Source organism: Otolemur garnettii, unplaced genomic scaffold, assembly GCF_000181295.1.
Source record: "Otolemur garnettii isolate 467f Iridium unplaced genomic scaffold, OtoGar3 scaffold00001, whole genome shotgun sequence".
Taxonomy (NCBI): domain Eukaryota; kingdom Metazoa; phylum Chordata; class Mammalia; order Primates; family Galagidae; genus Otolemur; species Otolemur garnettii.
This window is the reverse complement of record NW_003852396.1, coordinates 1,909,712-1,926,242: the sequence shown is the minus strand read 5'-3', so window position 1 is coordinate 1,926,242 and position 16,531 is coordinate 1,909,712.

Genomic DNA, 16,531 nt, shown 5'->3' with positions numbered 1-16,531 from the left:
CTACCACACTCTGTTGGAAATTGTAACCTGCAGATTCCCTCCTAGAAACCTTACTTCTGTCCCTGACTATGCCCAGGTCCTCAGCTTCCTCATGATCAGGGGAAAGCAGACCTGAATTCCTGACACCGTCATCACATTGCCCTGCTCTTCTTCCCACGATGTCCTAGGACCAAATTAAGTGGGCTTCTTACCCACTCCGTGAGGCAAAAATTCCTAAGACATGTTCTTAGTTTTTCCCACCCCTGATGTATTGTTGACTTTTTTGATACTGTATTTCAGGGGTAGTATATATTCATGAAAGCTAAATGAATTTAGAAAATTCTTGATATATTTCATGAAAGCTAAATGAATTTAGAAAATTCTCTTTCTTCTCTCCCCAAACCAGGTGATTTTCATGACTGGGATCTTAAGGACTCAAAGTGATACTCAGAGTGATAAAAGCTGAACATTAACTTTACTTTAACATCCCATTAATACAACCCCCATCAGCCCCCAAGTTAAACTGATGCTTCTGTCAGGAACAAAGAAATGAGAAAAAAAAAAAAAAGCACATTAACGTAGTTCAGAAATAGTATCACGTTCACCACAAGAAATGAGCTTAAATTTCAGGCTGTAGTCAGTCAATATGAAGAGAAATCACGGTTCACCCTGAACTTCATGCAGCTTTCTCTAAAAGCCAGGAGCTGACTCTGTAGCTAAGTTTCCAACATCTACGGAGGTGTGAGTAGAGACCAACTGGCCATTTCCCTGTCACCTGACCTCACTGGACCCCCAGCTAAGGAGAATGAAAGTCTCACCTTCTACCTTGGCTGACTCTTCCAGACTTGAAAGAGACCTTGACAGCCAGGTCCCAGAAAAGAATAATCTACAGACAGTATACTTGTTACTAGAATAATCTACAGGTAATATATTTGTTACTCTTCAGGTCTTCAGATGAAATGTAAAATTTCTGCTCTTATTCTGCAAAAGATAAAGCTATACAAGCCCTTTATGAAAGATCCCTTTCTGTGGTGTTCATTAGCATGTTTCAAAAAAGGCAATTGCACACTCATATAAATATGAACCAAGCATCACAAATTTCCATCACGTGGTTAAAAAGAAAAGCTGCCACATTTTTTTCATTACAAAATGAGTAAGGGGGGTTCACTTCTGTTTTGTATGAAAGAGAACAGATTAAAGACTTCATTTTGCCTATTCTTTTATTTGAGATTCATCACTGCAGTCCCCTTTCATGTAATAAAAATTATTTAATTTCACAAAATAAATTTTGAAGTAAAAAATGAATTAGATGGATTTGGCCTTTTTAAAATCTCTTTTTTAGTAGGAATTATATACATAATAAACATTTTGAGACTGAAATTGTTGTATGTTTGCACTCAAGGTCATCATAGTTCTATTGAAAGTACAGACATGGTTCGTATCATCAACACCAAATAAAGGTAATACCAGCAATTTCAACACAAATGATCTTCCACAAATTTGTAATAGACTATTTTGAAACAACATTGTTGTATTTTTTTATTATAACATCAGTATCTTCTTTTATAAGAAAGTCAGAACATATAAAAAGCATATAGACTAATTGAAATCCTACCTCACTGCAGCACGTTTTTAATATTTTGATGCATTGCTTTCCAGACTACGTCTGTGGTGTGTGTTTATGTCTGTGTGGTTTTAAGGTAGCATAAGATTGTATGTCTTTATTAGTTCTGAAGCAATCATAGATCACACTCTGCTCTGCATACCACCCAAACTGACAAAGCCAACTCTGCTCTTGTTATTACAGATGTTAAACTTCTCCAGTCTCCTCTGGACTTTTAGGACCCAGAAACACAGTAGGGAGAAGCACCATTGGAAGAACAAAAGACAAAAGACAAAAGACAGCTGAACTGCTTCAGGGAAGCCATGAACACAAACACAGAGGAGCTGGGAAAGGAGTCACCACCCAGGACCACCGGCCAGGTCCCACACAGATGGAGGACGTTGTCAACGGTGAAATGTACAGATGGGACCTCGGATAGACTTTTCTGGGCATTGAGAATCTGCCCTCCACATCTTTCTCAAGTCCTTGGAATTAAATTATAATTTTTCTATTGAATCTCTATATTGTCAACCACCAGCACTCAGAATAGAATAAATTGTGCCTTGTCTATGCAGATTGCATATAATTTTGGAAGCTTATTTTTTCCACTTAATAGTATATTATCATTTTTAAGTTGTATAGCATATATATGTGTATATATCAAGAATTATTTTCACCGGGCAGTGCCTGTGGCTCAAAGGAGCAGGGCACCGACCCCACATGCTGGAGTTGGTGGGTTCAAACCCAGCCCCAGCAAAAAATTGCAAAAAAAAAGAATTATTTTCAGAGACTTTAAGGTGCTTCTGATTTTTATAAAGTATATGTAAAGTAACATGTAAGCCCGAATATTTTCCATTATTCTATTCGAGTTATTCCATAAAAGTGAAATTTATAGGTCAAAGATCACATACTTATTTGGTCATTTTATACCTGTTACCAAGTCACCCTCCAGAGAGATTATATATTCCTATAAACAACAAGTGAAAGGGTTAAGCTTTCCACACCCATATCAGTACCGATTATCCTCAATTTTGTTTTTAACTTGCTTGTGAAACTGGAAAACAAAAATAGAGGGGTGTGATAGATATTTTTAAATTCCATTGCTTGATAATGACGGGACAACTTCTCATAAACAGGAAATGACGTAGACATTAGGATCCTCTGAAGAGGCCAGGAATTCTCACTGCAAATCCAGGATTGTCCTATTTTTGACTTAAACTGTTTAAAAGTAAACCTAGTTAAAATAATAAAGTTAAAAAATGTACCAAACAGTACAATAACATCTAACAGAGTGTTAACTTTTCCAGATGAATAGCTCTATTAGGAGAAGCTTTGTTTATTTACTAAATCAATTTTATCAGGACAATAAAAACCCTTTAAATAAATGTCTGTGAAGAATAAATAGTATAATAATCAGAATAAAAGCAGATTCTTTTCAAGGTCAAGTAACTACATTTTGAAAAGAACCTACTTTTTTCATTACTTATAAAATAAATGCTCCCAATATATCCTTTTACCAAACGACTCCATTTTATGGTTTTTGTAAGTCCACTATTTTTTAATGTGGCCATTACATAAAAGTAAATACTTGTCTAATAGTTTCTCCTATAAAAAAATTTATCTACTTTTGCTTTTTCTAGAATTTCAAGACTTCATCTGGCTTATGGCAAGGTTGCCCACCACACATTTTGACAATGATACCTAAATATAATATTATATCTTCAAGGATATTATCATTTCAAAAAGTAGAAAGGAAATATTATGCTTCTTTTCTATGAAAAACCTTATTATTTGTTTCCTTTTCATTCTTAGAAGAAATGATAGTTGTACATGGACCGTATCGGTTTTCTAGAAATTGCAATCACAGTGTTTAACAACTGCAGTGGCTCCTTAAAAGTTGATGTGATCCAGGATTCCATTCTTTTTTTTTAATGAAGGCCTTATTTTTATTTTTATTATTATTATTATTATTTTTGGCCAGGGCTGGGTTTGAACCCGCCACCTTTGGCATATGGAGCTGGCGCCCTACCCTTTGAGCCACAGGCACCGCCCCAGGATTCCATTCTTAACCCTCTGTTTCTCTCTCTCCGAAGGGACCTCATTTAAAATTCCACCCAGCACAGACTCAATCTGTGCGACATGAACTCATCATCTCTTTACCACAACCTCTCCCACACCCCCACACGCCTTCTCTTCTTGAGACATAGTTTCCTTGAGCAGTTGCCTTCCTACAAACAACATATTCTAGACTTTATATTCAACTTCCAACTTTAAGTCAGTCGCGAAGTCCTCCAGATTCTAATCTCTAAATGTCCCCTTTCCCTCCTGCTATGGACACACCCTTGATTTAGCTGTGGATTACTGTGGCATTCTAAGTTGTTTTTTTTTTTTTTTCTGCTTTCAATCTTCTGATCTAAACTCTAGCCATTCCCTAATCAATTGTCCTTAAGGCTATCAGAAGAATCATTCTAAATTTCAGATCTGCTTATACCACCAAACTTTTAAAAATCTGAGCCCAGATTTTCAAAACTCCTGAGCTTCACACATGAGGCTGCCTGGCTCTGCTGCTCCATCCCTCCTCAGGCACCATCCACATCCTTCAGCCTGTCATCAATTGAGAAAGGTTGACATGCCCTAAACGTACCTCACTTTTCCATTCTTTCCATTTTGTTACACACATTCCCTTCTTCCTAGACTATTTTTCTTGCCTCCTACTTAGACAATGTAGATCTTTCAAGACAATTAAAATTTATTTCTCCCAAACAAGCCTTTCCTAAAACTTGATGCTGAATTGAATATCCTTCTCTATCATTTCATAGTAAGATGCCATTTCACTTTATAACCTTTATTTAAGGGAAGAAAAACACCTTCCTCCTCCTTCTTCCCAGCACTTATCACACAGACCAGTTAAAATAATGAATCTGTAAGGTAAGGAGGTCCTGTCTTGGAGGCATATAAGCAGGAGGTGGTTTCACCTATCGAAGGTGCTTTAGCAAAGGCTGAGTATAATCAAATCTGTTAGAACATCTAGATTCTGTTGCACATGAACCAATTCACGGAATTACTGAAACAACGTGAATGTCTTTAGCTCTTGTTGGTACCAAGCAGTTCTTTGGAGATGAGGCCACTTCGATCTTCTACTCATTAGCTCCATTAGCCTTGCAAAAATATCTTGAAGCAAACCAAGTCAAACTATTACACTATAATAAATACAGCTATTGGAAGACAATCCCCCATAGCCAGCTCTTGTTTCCACACTTCTTCTGAGCAGAACAACTAAAAATCTTTGCTTCAAACTGTCTTTCCAAGGATTTTTGGGTCATGAAGTCTTGAAAGGTGGATGTGGTGTATCCCTCTGAAGCAAAGGGTATGTTTGATTACTGCCCAGGGTAATGTAGATAATGCCCCCTTGGAGAAAAAGGACAGATTTGCTTGCAATCTGTCATAAAATATGTGAGTTCCCAAAATTGAGTTTCCTGAACTGGGATGAAACTCCCCCAGGTACAGCACCTTCCTGGGCTCTCTCCCATCACCTCCTCGGGTTTGGGGGACACAGGAAATGACCCAGCATGCAGCTTACATGTGATGTTACCATACACGGCAGTGGTCAAGGAGCCTTTTCTCTTATGCCAGGTGTTTGATTGCTCCTTCCAGTGTCCATAAAACTATATTAACTTGTTATTTTTCAAGTAGAATACATTCTTAGACCCATTACAATTCTTTTCTTTCTTTTCTTGTTGAGACGACTCCCACCCTATGCCCTGAGCAGAGTGCAGTGATGTCACAGCTCATTGCAACCTCAGACTCGGCCGTGGGCCTCCTGCTGCCTCAGCCTCCCGAGTCACTGGGATTACAGGTGCTCGCCATAGCGCCTGGCTGGGTTTCTCTCTCTCTCTCTCTTTTTTTTTCAATGAGTCGAGGTCTTCATTACAATTCTTGAGAGTAGCTTTCAGATAAATCTCATCCTTCAATCCTAGTCACCATTTCAAAGCCCACCCTATGGAAAAAGCCTGAAACAATTTTCATCTACAGATTATCATGGGCAGCATTTAGTTAACCAGCACTGTGTTCATCCCCAAGACCTTAAATATCCCAACACAGGAAATAATCATGATCAAATAACTGGCTTTAATGAAGATCATGGTCTTGCTCTACTGCCTGTTGTAAACCAAAAACCATGCTTCTTACTCTGCAGGCTGCCCAAGTTATTCACATTCAACCTGACTTGGTTGATTGCACAAGGACTTCCTTTTTTCCTTCTTCCCAAAAATACTTAAGAATATTCACAAGTAGCCTAAACTCTTTGAGAAAAATACAGCTGATTAGATACACATCTTTCAATAATATTCAGCACTTATTGCTCACAACATTCAACCTTGACTATATTACATTTTTGGAACATGCTGTGGGCTCATTTGATGTCAAAGTGTGAATCAGCTACCTTTTTATTTACTATAGTACATAAAAATACTTTACCATTAGGAAGCACAGCCAGGGTATCCCTAATCTGAAAATCTTAAATCCAAAATGCTTTAGAATTTGAAACTTTTTGGCTCCAGCATGATTTTCAAAGGTTATCTTCACTAGAACATTTAAAACTTCAAATTCTTAGATTAGGGATACTTAACCAGTAAATAAAATGCAAATATTCCAAACTCTGACAAATTCGAACCTTCAAAACACTTCTGGCCCCAAACATTTTGGATAAGGGATATTTAATGTATAATGAATAAATCTTTATTTAAAATAATAAGCAAAAATTTTTTAAAAGACATTTCATTTCACTAAGGAGAATATAAGCTGTTTTAGGACAAGATGTCAATCTTTTTGCCAATCAGATACATTGACAAGAAAGCAGTCTACCACGTACATACCAAACATCCATACACATTAGAATCATTCAGGATGCAACATTCCTTAAATCAGAATTCTTGGCGGTAAAACAGAATAATCTTTAGCTCAGAACATTCCTCCAGCAGAATCTGACAAAACATAAGAATTTAGAACTTGTTGCTAGATAATTGCAACCACAAAACCTTTCAGAAATAATCATCATTGCAATTCATTTCCAATTAGTCACTATGCTAAACAAAACAAAATGTCTCATATGGTAGTAACTAATTCCAAAAGCAAAAATAAAACTTAAGAACTATGATCCTTGTGTATAAATGTTTCTTCTTCATAGCAACAAAGCAAACATTGACTGACTCTAATAATTGTGTTTTTCTCTGATACTATTAAATGATACATAATAACTGTCATAATTAACAGAGAAAGTCCATGTTAAAATTTATTTGGCTCAACCTCCACACATATTTTAAAAAGTGTATTGTACATAGGTGTGTGAGAAGGAAAAGCCTGTCTGCTCTTTCTGCAGATTATTCTTATTCCACCTAGAAGTTCTCCGGTCCCTTTAAATATTTCTTCCTGTTCTTGGAAACACCACACTGAGAGCCACTTTTATGGAGGAAATGGTCACGAGTTTAAAAATTGAGTCATTTGTCAGTTAAAAACCACCAGGACCTTAGCTGAAAAGCCATCATATAATAATACTTTTTTTTTTTTTACCATAATACCTAACTTGTCAAACTTTTTACGTAGTATCTTCTGATTTGTCTTTATCACATTCCTCTCAGAATGATGCTAGTTACCCTCATTTTCTAATGTGAATCCCGAGATACAGAGAGGTTAAGTGATTTGTTTCAGCCTTCCAGCAGCAACAGCTGGAAATTGCTATCCCTGAGTGTCAGTTTCTTGTCTGATCCGTGAGCCAGCACTGCCCCTCCAAGGCAGCAGGAGGTAATGGAGAGGAAGCTTACAGTGAGCCTTCACCCTGCTTTCACTCAAAGTTTTAAAGGAGGACGAAGCTCCAAGCAGCTAAAAGTTCAACTGCTGAATTATTTGCTCCAACCATTCAAACACTTTAACACACTTTCCTCTCCATAAATCAGAAAACAGAATTCTTATCCCAGGATGGTATAAGCCTGTTTTTTGACAACACGGTGCGTGTCTGAGGACTATTTCAAGGTGGTGGGACGTATCTCTCCCTGATGAGATGGAATGAGATTGTACATTTAAGAGTTAAGAGCAGTGCAGCAGAAGAAAAGAAGGTTAAATCACATTCACAAGCACCCAATATTTAGAGAAAGAGGCTGACACATCAAAATTGTGAGAGACTTGTGCAGAGATATGAAAAAGAAACTTAAAAAAAAAAGCAAAAAGAAAGAAACATGTTATTAGAATGTACTTTAGGGACCATCAAGCCGACCCTCCTCCTGTGTTCCCCTTAAATCCATACTTATCATATTAAACCCCAGTACTTCAGAGTTTAACTACAGTGGACCTTCAACAACCTGAAGGTCAGAGGTGTCAAGCTCTTCACATATCAAAACTTTGACCACCCCCAACCTTAAGTACTAATAACTACTGTTGACCAGAGTATTGCTAATAATATAAACAGTTAACACATATTTTAAATGGCATATGTATTACATATGGTACTATTACAATAAAGTAAGCAAGAGAAAATGTTATTAAGAAAATTGTAAAAAAATATATTTACTATATATTAAAAATATAGTAAAAAATATATCTATTCATTAAGTGAAAGTGGATTGTCATAAAGGCTTTAACCTTATCATGTCCATATGAACAGGCTGAGGAGGAGAAGGGCCGGTCTTCTGGTCTCGGGGTGGCAGAGGAAGAAGGACGTCTGTGTAAGTCCACACCTGGGTTGCTCAAGGGTCAATATGGACATCTGTGTAAGTCCACATCTGGGTTGTTCGAGGGTCACTATGGAAGTCTGAGTAAGTCCACACCTGGGTTGTTCGAGGGTCACTATGGACGTCTGTGTAAGTCCACACCTGGGTTGTTCGAGGGTCACTATGGACGTCTGTGTAAGTCCACACCTGGGTTGCTCGAGGGTCACTATGGACGTCTGTGTAAGGCCACACCTGGGTTATTCGAGGGTCACTATGGACGTCTGTGTAAGTCCACACCTGGGTTGTTCGAGGGTCACTATGGAAGTCTGGGTAAGTCCACACCTGGGTTGTTCGAGGGTCACTATGGACGTCTTTGTAAGCCCACACCTGTGTTGTTCAAGGGTCACTATGGACGTCTTTGTAAGTCCACACCTGTGTTGTTCAAGGGTCACTATGGACGTCTGTGTAAGTCCACATCTGGGTTGTTCAAGGGTCACTATATTTGGAAACCTTATGGGATAATAAGGTTAAAATGAGACAAGAGGGTAGACCCTAATCCAATCTTACTAGAGTCCTTATAACCAGAAGAACTCCATACCTACAGAAAGTCCCAGAGGCAGGCATAGGTGCAGGAGAGAGGACCATGGGACAGACAGCCTGAAAGCCATCAGGGGCAGGAAAGGAGCGGCCTCATGAAACTCCAACCTGACCTCATCTTGATCTTGGCCTTCCAGCCTCTAAACTGTGAGAAGATGCATTTTGTTATTTAAGCCATCTAATCCCTGGTGTTTTGTTATGGCAGGCTTAGTAAACTGAGGTACTACCTATTTGCAGATTAATCCAGAAAGGCGAGCAAATGTGTCCAAGGCCACATGATGGAACACTTATACTTGGCCCATCACTGCGTGTACAGGTCCGTGGGCCTGTCCTGGACCACTCACCTGAGCCAGATACTGCCAATACCTCATCCATACCCTCCTGGGAATCCCTTCTCCATAGTATCACCAACATCTAAAACTGTCTGAGGGTTCTGTTTCTGAATGCAGGTGATTAACTCTCAGCCTTCACAAAGGGCAGGTGCACATGGGGGCTGGACAGGTGATGCCCTGAAAAAGCGATAATGCCCTTGAAAAGTAGTGGACAGGTGTAGAAGAATGCACGTCTCAGCTTCCCTATCCCGGTTGGGATTCCTCCATAAACTCTCCCTGTGCTGACTCCTGGAGTTTTCCTGGGAGACTAAGCCCTACCTGCGTGTGATAGCACCCCTGTGCTGCTGTGCCTTTGTGGGGATTCCCTCCCGCCATGTTAGTGTCACACTTTCCCACTTCTCTGCCATGATTCTGAGGATAACCTCCCAAATAAACTACTTCCACTAAAAGCCTTGCTTGGCATTTGCTGCAATCCACAGGAAATCTGCCTCCACGTTCTTCAACAATCTCTAAAGCCTTAGTTAAGCCAGATGAATTTTTTTTCTTTAAGAGACAATCTCTCACTCTGTTGCTCAGGCTGGTCTCAAGCTCCTGGCCTCAAATAATCCCCCCACAGTAGCTTCCTAAAGGGCTAGGATTACAGGAATAAGCAACTCTGCTGGGTCTAAATATTTCTAAGACAAGTATGTGCCATTCAACTTTGTATCAGACCTAGTACTTAAAAATTATCTTTCAAAATATGCCTGTCCTGAAGTGATAGATCTTTTCAACCTTTTATTCCTGTTCCCTATATGTGTGTTCTTGTCTCCTTAAAAAGAAAAAAAATCAATCCTTCCTTAACTCTATGGCCTCTTCTTTTTTCTGTTGCAGTGACTGAAACTTCCCTGGCAACAAAACCCTGTAAGCACTCTGTCATATCTAATTAACACCTTAATACCTATCTATTCACAAGTTTTAATGTAGGCTGATTGTTTTCATTTTTCTTTTTTATAGCTTAAACTGCCACCAATGAGACTCCTTGTTTCTTCAATATTCTATTGTAATCTGGTTAACTGTACTAACATCTACCCAATTACCAGTTTCAGAAACCCAATGGTAGTTCTAGATTCTCTTATTATTGCCTCAAATCACACTTCAATAAATTTATCATCAAGTTCAAGTAACTTTAATTGTTGAGAATTTATCACATCACCCACTTTGGACCATCTATTTTTTCCTAGGTCACTTAGATACCTTCTGTGTGTAGTACTGCTCACTCAAACCCATCATTCCAGGACACTCCAGAGTGGTGCGACGGTGATGGAAATTACCAGCACTCACCAGTATCTCAAGTTCTTACCTCTTTTCTGCACATAGAAAAACTCCAACCTCTCCAGACCACTCATAGTTGATTAGGACACCTGACTTGCTTGGGCAATTGTGAAAGGCAGCAATTATTTCCAGGTGGAGGTGATAAAAATCCTCCATGTGCCAGTCTCTAGTCTCTATTTCCCTATACTAACATTATTAATCAAAAAGACAGGGCAGCTGTTTCCATGTCTTGGCTATTGTGAATTGGGCTGCAAGAAACATTCCGGTGCAAATGCCCAAGTGCCCATCAACCCATGAATGGATTAACAAATTGTGGCATATGTACACCATGGAATACTATGCAGCCATAAAAAATATGGAGACTTCACATCCTTTATGTTTACCTGAATAGAGCTGGAACATATTCTTCTTAGTAAAGTATCTCTAGAATGGAAAAAAAAAGTATACTATATACTCAATACTACTATGAAATCAATATATAATTGCCTACACACTCATATGAATAGCAAAACATAACTATAGTCTAGAAAGTAGAAGGGAAGAGGAGAGAGAGGAGGAGAGGAGAGAGAGAGGGGGATATGGATGGAGAGAGGGTATTTGGGGGGACCTCACCTAATGTGCATGATGCAATGGTACATTTCAAAACTATTAGGAAATGAGTATAATTGTGATGGATGTGTTATTTAGTTCAACGTAAACATTTCACATTGTATATCAAAGCAGTACCTTGAACCCCATAAATGCATCAATGTACAAAGTTATGATTTAATAAAAATAATTTAAAAAATAAAAATATAATAATAAATTTAAAAAATTAATTAATTAATTAATTTAATTAAATCCTTTTAAAGGCCTAACTGACAGCACATTTCCCAAAAAAAAAAAAGACAGGGCAGCCCTGTCAGCCAGGGTTCCTGAGTGGTTTTTAGGTCTGAGGCCCCCACTTCTCCCAGAAAGATTTGTCTGTTAATATATTGCCACAGCTTAACAGCCTACCATGACTAATACAGCATCTAAAACAAAGTTTTGATCATGTCACCCTCCTACACAAAATCCTCTAATAGTTTGCTGATTGTCCTTGAATTATGGACAAGAATCTTACTTAGCACAAGGACTTCCTTAATTTGTTGCCTAATTATCTGTATTTCTTATGCTTAGTACCTGCAGGTTATATACTAAATATACTCAATGCTTATTTTTGTGTGTGTGCCAAATAATCCATGCCCTCACACTTTTGTCCCAACTGTTACCTCAATCTTGAGTTCTTGCCTTCCTATTATTTAATTGGATAACTCTACCCAAATTGTAAGAGTCTGCTTTGGTGTCAGCACCTTTAAGAAGCTTTCTTTGAACTTTCAAGTTGATTATAAGCTTCTTTATTTATAATAAATATGATAATATTTTATTATATTTAATATAAATATTCAATTTTATACCCTAATAAATACTCAGGTGATATTTTTATCCCCCATGTCTATCACACTGCTTTCTACTTAAAAAAAGTAGATGTTTCCTGAACTCTCTTGTGAAACAAGTCCAAGAGAAATAATTGAAAATGAAAGATTTAACCATTCTAATCAACCGTGTTGTCTCCACAAGACTAAATATATCATTTCTATTCATAAATGTATTGATCATCTTTTTAAAATAAAATAAACTTTGTGTTTAATAACACAAACTTGCTGTCAGTGTATTTATGTTTTTGTTTTGAGTCTTAGTTAATATGCATTTAGAAAAGAAAGACAATCTTTAAGGAACGTCACTAAGCATTGGGAAAATCCAGTCTTTTGGTCTAAGCAACCATAGCTATTTTCTACAGTAAATTCTCTTTTTTTCTTTTGAATTTCACATTAATATGAGGGTACACATTTTTAGGTTACATTGTTTTCAATTCTAAGATAAGTTCAAGTTCTAGTGGAGCCCTTCACCAGGGGGGTGTGCAGAACACCCTCACATTGTGCACATTACGTGAGATCCCACCAATTGCCCACCCTCCTCCCACCAATCACCCTCCATCCTCTGTCCTCCCTCCTCCCCTCTCTCTCCTTTCCCCTCCCCCTTCCTGAACTATATGTGTGCTCTTCATCCATCATCTATATATTGGTTTCATACTGATATATTGAATTTTTTTTTCCACTCTTGAGATACTTTACTAAGAAGAATGTATTTCAACTCCATTCAGGCAAACATAAATGATGCAAAGTCTCCAACCTTTCTTACGGCTGAACAGCATTCTGCAGTATACATTTGCTGCAGTTTGTTGATCCATTAATGGGTCTGTGGGTGTTTGGGTTGCTTCCATGACTTGGCAATTATGAACTGGGTTAAAACAAATATTCTGGTACAAATGTGGTAAAATGACTTGTTCTTCTGGGTAGTAATGGAATTGTGGGATCAAATGGAAGGTCAACTTTTAATTTTTTAAGAATTCATATTTTTTTTTTCATAAAGACTGTATTTGTTTGCAGTCTCAGCAACAGTGTAGAAGGATTCCCTTCTCTCCATATCCACACCAGCATCTGCAGATATGGGACTTTGTGATGTGAGCTAATCTTACTGCAATTAGGTGATATCTCAGAGTGGTTTTGATTTGCACTTCTCTGACAATTAGAGACAATGAGCATTTTTTCACATATTTGTTGGCCATTAGCCTGTCATATTCAGAGAAGTTTGTGTTCCTATCTCTTACTCACTTATAAATGGAATTGTTTGCTTTTTTCTTGTTGACTAATTTGAGTTCTCTGTAGATTCCAGTTATCAGCCCTTTGTCAGATTTGAAGCTCTTAGAAGTGATTAAGGAATTATAGCAGGATCTTGGGATATAGAATCAATGCCTACAAATCAGTAAGCTTCATATATGCTAATAACAGTCAAGCTGAGAATAAAATCAAAGGCTCTATGCTTTTTACAGTAGTTCCAAAGAAGACGAAATACCTATTTCAAACAAAGGTCGTGAGAGATCTATAAAGAGAACTATAAAACCCTGAAAAAAGAAATAGCCGAAGACGTTAACCAATGGAAGATCATGTCATGCTCATGGCTGGGAAGAATCAACATTGTTAAAATGTCCACACTCCCCAAAGTGATCTATGAATTCAATGCAATCCCCATAAAAGCACTGACCTCACACTTAGAAGAACTTGAAAAAATGTTACTTTTTATAGTATGGAACCAGAAAAAAAAAAAAAAAACAAATATCCAATACATTACTTAGAAATAAAAACAAATCCAGAGGCATCATATTCCCAGACTTCAGGTGATCCTACAAGTCTATAGTGATCAAAACAGCATGGTACTGGCCAAAAATGGAGACATAGATACTTGGAATAGAATGGAGAATCTAGAGACAAACCCAGCCACTTACTGTCATTTGATGTTTGACGAACCAAACAACAACAACAACAAAATAGCCCATGCACTGGGTAAAGCATCCTTATTTAATAAATAGTGCTGTGAGAACTGGCTAGCCATGAATAGAAGACTGAAACTGGACCCACATCTTTCACCACTGACAATAGTTGACTCTTGGTGGATAAAGGATTTAAGACATAAAACATAAATAAAAATTCTAGAAGAGAGTGTGGGGAAAATTGGCAATGTTGGCCTGGGCAAAGAATTTATGAAGATCTCCATGGAAACTTGAGCAACATCAAAAATAAATAAAGGGGACCTGATCAAGCTAAAAACCTGTGGTGTTTCTCCTATTGTTAACTTTGGTTTATCACTCAACCTGTTTGTGACATGTTTTTGGCTTAATATAGCCCTACCTTGTCTTGCTATTTATTTTTTCTAAATGTGCATATTATTGATTCTATTATGCTCCAATTCTATGAACAAAAACTAAGACTCTGAGGAATTAAATAACTATCCCAAGTAACCCAATTATTGAAGTGGCAGATTTCCAACTCATATGTTTTACTTCATATTATTTTTCTTTGCCCAAGATTAGAGATGAAAAATCCAAGTAATGTTTCATGAAGGCCAAATCAGTGAAAAGAGGTTCATACACCCATAAAAAATCCACAACAGACTAAACAAAGAATTCTGTTTATCAGGCTACCCTGTGTTAATTTTACAAGGTTCTAAGCCCTCAGTAGTCATAATTAAAAATAAATCAAATGAATAAAAATCTTTTATGTTTTCACAAAATAACTATATTTTAAATTGCTAATATATTGATAAATCAGACTTTAACAATCAATCACAAATGCCTGTATATGCTGAAACATAAGAAGATATTTTTCGTATAAAGCAAGATAATGAAAATTTGTCATTTTGTCCATGTGTTTTTTCTCGATCATACTCCAAAAATGTTGAATTTCTCCATTAGAGGGGATTATGACAAAGACTTTTTATTAAAGTGATATACTTAGAACAACCCCAATATATAATTTTTGACAGCATATATTGATATTTCTAAGTATCACTTAAAGCAGGGATATCCAAACTTTTTTCTTTTCTGCTGCACATTGGAAGAGTAAGAATTGTCCTGGGTCACACGGCAAATCCACAAGCACCAGTGGAAGCTGATGAGCAAAGGGAAGGTCTGTGCTACATTCCAAGATATCCAGCACCGCAAATGAGCAAAACAATCCTCAAACAATCTGCATACCGGTCATAGATTGGGCACTACTGACTTAAAACCTTCCCTGCTCTCCCACCTCCCTGAAGCAAGTCCTTATAACCTGTGTGCTGGCTGCTGGGCTTGGAGTCAAGCTCTCTGGGCCCCAAGCACAGTCCAAAGAATGATAGATATTTTTTTTTTTTAGATTTTATTAATATATTTCACACCAGAAAACAGAACAATATTCTAATGTTTATAGTTATGACAACTTATCTAAATCATTACTTGATTTACAGAATTTAAACATTATGTATTTTAATCTATATCAGTAGTTCGACTCTAATCATGCAGAGGCTATAAATAGTTTCTCAAAATAAAAAAGTACCTAGTGAAAAGATCTGGAATGATTAGTAAAGATCACTATAGTTAGCTCCAGAGTGAGATTTTTACCATTTCTCCAATCCAATTCTTAAATTGATAAAATACAAAATTTAGCAAACATAGAATAACTAAATTGTGGCATAATTGTACAATGGAGTGCTATTCAGCAATGAGAATAAACTCCATGTATAACACAGATTGCCACAAACTTAATGCTAAGTCAAACATGCAAGACACAGAAGAGTAATTTCCAAGATTCCAACTTTCCAGAGGTCTGGATAGTGGTTACTTGGATGGAGGGGGAGGATTAGAAGATCCCACAAAATAAGCATCTTGAGTGCTGATACTGTTCTAGTCCTTGTTATGGGGGCAAGTTACCCAGGTGTATGCATTGCCACACATTATGTTCTCATAAATGCAGATGTTTTCTATTTAAATTAAAAGATAACTGACTGTGACAGAATAGAAGTAGCCCAGGCAGACTGCTGCACACTGCTACACACTGCTACACTGATACATTGCTACACTGATACATTGCTGCACTGCTACACACTGCTACACTGCTGCACACTGCTACACACTGCTACACACTGCTACACTGCTGCACACTGATACACACTGATACACACTGATACACTGCTGCACACTGATACACACTGATACACACTGCTGCACACTGATACACACTGATACACTGCTGCACACTGCTGCACTGCTGCACACTGCTACACACTGCTGCACACTGCTACACTGATACATTGCTGCACTGCTACACACTGCTGCACTGCTGCACACTGATGGACTGCTACCTAGCTGCACACTGCTACACACTGCTGCACACTGCTACACACTGCTACACACTGCTGCACACTGCTACACTGATACATTGCTGCACTGCTACACACTGCTGCACTGATGCACACTGATGGACTGCTACATAGCTGCACACTGCTACACACTGCTACACACTGCTGCACACATACACACTGATACACTGCTGCACACTGATACACACTGATACACTGCTGCACACTGATACACACTGATGCACACTGCTACATAC